The following is a 5,617-nucleotide window of genomic DNA, read 5'->3' as shown; positions in this document are numbered from 1 at the left end:
CCACATCATTCAGGAAATAGCAGTGTCTCCATAAAATGACGGAAGGTTTATATAGTAGTACTAGCTGATATGCCCGGCTTCGCCCGAGTTAATTTGGTACTGGCGTTTATCTGGTGTTCACGCGGAAAATCCTATGAAGTCGTGGTTACTTTAGAGATACCGGGAAAAACATATGTTCACCATTTTGCATGGTTCTTTGCATTACCCAGGAAACACCACGGGGAGGTAACTATGCGGCGTTTCCTTTATATAAAATGACATCAGGAAGTGAGAGAATTAGATTCCGTACATAAAATTTGGACACTAATTCTTTTGCACTTAGAATTGAATAATTGAGTTGGGACCCATTAACTTTTCCTACTTATGACATAATCAATGCCCGTGCCAAATTTCAAGTTTCTATGACATTGGGAAGTGAGAGAATTAGATTTCGCATGCAAAATGTGGACGCTAATTCTTTTGCGCTTAGAATTGAACAATTGAGGTGGGACCCATTAACTTTTCCTATTTATGACATAATCAATGCCCCGTCCAAATTTCATGTTTCTATGACACCAAGTGAGAGAATTAGATTCCGTATGTAAAATTTGGACGCTAGTTCTTTTGCGCTAGAATTGAATAATCGAGTTGGGACCCATTAGCTTTTCCTATTTATGACATATTCAATGCTTATGGCAAATTTCATGTTTCTATGACATTGGGTAGTGAGAGATTTAGATTATCTACGTAAAATTACGATGCTAATTCTTTTGCACAAAGAATTGAATAATCGAGTTGGGACCCATTAACTTTTCCTATTTATGACATAATCAATGCTCGTGCCAAATTTCACGTTTCTATGACACCACAAAGTGAGAAAATTACATTCCGTGCGTAAAATTTGGACGCTAATTCTTTTGCGCATAGAATTGAATAATCAAGTTTGGACCCATTAGCTTTTCCTATTTATGACATAATCAATGCTCGTGCCAAATTTCACGTTTCTATGACACCAGAAAGTGAGAAAATTACATTCCGTACGTAAACTTTGGACGCTAATTCTTTTGCGCATAGTATTAAATAATCGAGTTGGGACCCATTAACTTTTCCTATTTATGACATAATCAATGCTCGTGCCAAATTTCACGTTTCTATGACACCGGGAAGTGAGAGAATTAGATTCCGTACGTAAAATTTGGACGCTAATTCTTTTGCGCATAGAATTGAATAATCGAGTTGGGACCCATTAGCTTTTCCTATTTATGACATAATCAATGCTCGTGCCAAATTTCATCTTTCTATGACACCTGAAAGTGAGAAAATTATATTCCGTACATAAAATTTGGACGCTAATTCTTTTGCGCATAAAATTGCATAATCGAGTTGGGACCCATTAGCTTTTCTTATTTATGACATAATCAATGCTCATGCCAAATTTCGAGTTTCTATGACACCGGGAAGTGAGAGATTTAGATTCTGTATGCAAAATTTTGACGCCAATTCTTTTGCGCTAGAATTGAATAATCGAGTTGAGACCCAATTACTTTTCCTATTTTGGAGATAATCCATGTTTGTGTCAAATTTCATGTTTCTACGACATTGGGAAGTTGGAGAACCTTTGGCGAGTCAGTGAGTCAGTGAGGGCTTTCGTCTTTATATATATAGATTTATACTTCTCATATATCCGTTATCAGCCCCCCTCTATGTATCATCTATTACCCCCCTCCAATGCACATACAATCCCGAGGGGCTTCTATATTATCGTCAGATATGAGTGATGGTCGTGGATCTATCAGTGTTATAATCACTAGAAATGACTACACAATTACACTCTATGGAAATAATGGCATTATCCCCCATTGTACAAGGTTTTGGGGGTCCGGGGGAGAATTTAGAGACCATTTTTTCTTTATTGAATTTGATTGGCTGCTGGGCCTCAGCTGGTGTCTAACGGCTACAGCTTGTGATGTCATAATGTTGCGGCTGTTGGCTCCTCCCCTCACATTATGACATCACACAGGTTATATAAGGAGCTGCAGCGCCAACATTCCATAGAGCGTTGTAGTTGGTGTTGGAGGTAAGTCCGCTGTATGTGGAGCTCCTATTGTGTCCTTTACTATCTTTTATCTTTACTCCTCTTCTTTACTTCTGATCTCTTCTTCACTCCTGCAGTAATATGTGATGTAAATGTATAATGTGATGTGATGGGGTGCCGGTACAAGGTGCTTGTGGTGATGTGACAAGTGTCATCATGTCATCTGGCAGCACAGACTGCCTAAACTAAGTTCTGGGGCTTCTAGTTTAGGTGACAGGGAGTCCCGGGAGCCTCTTGTCCCCGCTCTCCCTCTCCTGCGGCGCCTCCGGTAAAGTCCGCACACTGCAAGTTTACCTCTTTTCAGGAGGCTATGCAGACTCCCATAGAGATGAATGAGTTAATATGTAAACTGTATGATTCTCATTGAGCTGCATCATATAATAGATGGGTATCCTGCTGTTTCCCCATGCTGATGGCGGTCCAGCGGTCGGTGGGCGGTCTGCCAGCTGTAAGGTCAGGGTTTGGTATCAGCAGGGCTGTTAGTGGTTCTAATGCCCATCATCCAGTAATTCCATGTGATAAGTGCGGAGTATATTAGTGGTTTGCCGGGTACAGTTAGTGGAGGGTAGATCACCAGCCGGTGATGCCAGCAGACAGAATTGGGCTCCTGGCACAGATTATGGTCGGATCTGTTACTTTCTATTGCCTTGGGGCATAACAGTGTTCAGTAATCATATATGTCTAGAATCGGGTATTGCGCCCGTCTGTTGATGTTTATGTCCCCTATTGCCTAATTATATAATCCTCCATTGGAGTATTATGCGATGGATGATTCAGATTCTATTAGGCCGCTCTCACACGTGCGTTCAGTTAACCATCGCTCACAACCGCCGCATTTTATGGTGTTTTTAAATGCATATCACAGCATTTGACAGCCATTTGTAAAGCACCCCATCATTGTGACCGGTGATGGGGTGCATCAAAAACCGCAAAACCGCTGAAAATAGAACAGACTGCGCAGGTCTGACAAACTCTAATAAAATCAATAAGAGCATTGAACCGTGGGTAGAGCGGCGCTCGGGACGCTGCGCGAATCGCGGTAGAAAGCGTTGTGTGTGACAGCGGCCTTAGGTTGAATTCACACGCGGCGGATTGTACCGGAGATCTGCCGCACATTTCACCCCTTCAACTGGACGGAAGTGAAGCGACTGAAATCTCTGCAGATCTGCGCCAAAGAGCCCAGATTGTGACGCGGATTTTCTGCTGTACCTCGCTGCGGAAGGAAAATAACGGCTTCATTTTAGCTAATAGGATGAGTGAAGACTCAATGGGAGCAACAGGTTTAATTTAGCAATTATTAACATTCCAGAAATTAACCTCTCAACGCTCGTATATTTATGTCCTGCCGTTTCAGAATATGTATGGAGGGGTGCGCAGGTCGATCCCGCTCCATGCAATGCGGGTGACGGCTGTTTATTATAGCCCACACCCGCCCGCAAAAACTCGGATAAGCCGCACCACTGATTGGAGCTATAAACCCAATAAACGCCGCAGTCAATTCTAATAGTGGGATATAAATGCCCTGATCAATGTTCGGGGGTCCTGCACGACCCCCTGCGATAATATCGTGGGTTGCCATGGGAGCCGGGGACCATTTGAAGGATAGATTGTCTGTCAGATCACAGTATAATGTAATGCTATGGCATTACATCATATTACAGCAGCGATCAAACCATTGCAAGTTCTTGTCTCCTCATTTCTAAAAAAATATAAAAATGGGTCCTATGATATCACAGAGGGAGTGCCCTCCTTTTATGGACCCTTTACATGCTGTGAACTACATAGATGACGACATATAGGGAGTAAAAGTGGGGATCTGTGATCTCATTGAACTCAGGTGTTGCGGCGGGAGGCCAGCTATCTCTCTGTAACAGCTGGGTCCCAGTGCAAGATGGCGGGGGCTCAGCCTCTGATCCCGCATCATCCACATGACATAAGTTTGCATCATGGTGCGTTGAGTACCCCGCAGCCAAGTAATCTTACATCATATAGCGTTGAGGGGTTAATGATCATATGCGACATTTGTCTTCAGCATTATTAATGCTCAAGTGAGACGATGGCCAATAGAAAGAACAGATCAACTTGATCCCATATTGCTAGAACCAATGAAACAAATGCTTCCTTTCCATGATTACAGTTTAGTTGACTGTAATCTATAGTCGGACTGTAGGACAAAGATCTGACCTCATCGGCTATTGTTGTGGAAGTGATCACACCTGATCCATTCCTTTTACAGCCCATAATGCATTGTGATAAGTTTCCTTACTGACTCCGAGCATCGGGTTCATGCATTGAGTATGTTAATGCTTGTGCTATCTGTACTATTTGGGGAGTTTGGGGGACTGAAAACATCCTGAATATCTGGAAGGGGCAACACAGAAATGATAAGAGCCCATAATGAATTATGATATAATGGTATTGTGTATAATGTCCAGTCCCATATATAATAATGGCCGACCAGTCACCTAGATTCTCACTAACCTATTATCTCTTTAATAGTGCAGAGAGAGAGAGAGAGTTTGCGAGTTTTAGCGACAAAAATTATGGAGGATTTTAAGCAGATGTATAGAGATGAGATGTAAGTATCCTTTTGTAAGACCCCTGAATGATATTTAGATACATGGAAGTGCTGCCTGTATCTGGAAAATGATGGCGGGCGCTGATGTTCCTGAATTATACCCCCTGTAGTAGGGAGACGATGTCCTAGATTATCACCATCTTCTTTACTCTCTAATAGGACCCACGAGGAAGAAGCGGCAACATTTTACACCCTACCGGCCTATTATAACATCTGTGCCGATGAGTTGCCGCAAAGACACCTTAAAGACTTCTTGGAAAAGCAGTAAGTATTTCACTGTCGGACCCCCATGATAGTGACTGTTGCCGCAATACCTGGGGCTATTCTTCCCAGACATAATAATTCTTTTCTTCTCCCACAGGTGGCTGGAGACCACCAGGAACAACGGCGTGGTTTACTACCAGTAAGTATCTCCTAGCATGACGATCCTAATGTTCTAGTCTTATAGGAATTGCTGTTTTTTTCTTTCTAAAGGCCCTTTTAGACGCAACGATTTTGCTCAGAAGACATCTTTTGAGCGATAACCATTGAGTGCATTTACACGGCAAGATGATTGCTCAAAATTTGCTCAAACGACAGTTTAGGTGACGGTTTTGAGCGTTCACTTTGCATAAGTGTGTAAATGTATGCAGAATACAAGTGGGACCGCTATCTTTTCCATATAGCTGTTGTCTTCTCGGAGCGCTCAGCTGGTATATAGGTGTACGCTCCAAGTGAAGTATACAGAAGACAGCTGGAGTGCTGTCTTCTGCATAATCCTGTTGTGTTTACGGAGCGCTCAGCTAGTAGTATATAGCTAAGCACTCAAGAGTGGGATATGCAGAACATAGCTGGACCGCTGTTTTCTGCATACTCCTGCTGTGTTCTCTAAGCGGGACACCAGCTAAAACAATAGTATCAGAGCTATCCCGCTAAGAACTTAGTGCGTGGCACTGATAGGGCTCATCGTTCTCTCTCAGCTTGCT

At 42.7% G+C, this 5,617-nt stretch overlaps 1 long non-coding RNA gene across 1 annotated transcript; it reads left to right on the top strand.

The window, feature by feature from the left end:
- Positions 1-4,598: 4,598 nt before the first annotated feature.
- LOC136587638 (uncharacterized) lies at positions 4,599-5,076 on the top strand. The gene is made up of 3 exons (XR_010787477.1): positions 4,599-4,652; positions 4,812-4,916; positions 5,014-5,076. It is a non-coding gene; the product is annotated as an uncharacterized lncRNA (long non-coding RNA).
- The last annotated feature ends 541 nt before the right edge of the window (positions 5,077-5,617 follow it).

The sequence above is a fragment of the Eleutherodactylus coqui genome, chromosome 13 (assembly GCF_035609145.1).
Source record: "Eleutherodactylus coqui strain aEleCoq1 chromosome 13, aEleCoq1.hap1, whole genome shotgun sequence".
Lineage (NCBI taxonomy): Eukaryota > Metazoa > Chordata > Amphibia > Anura > Eleutherodactylidae > Eleutherodactylus > Eleutherodactylus coqui.
This window is presented reverse-complemented; position numbering and strand designations above follow the sequence as displayed.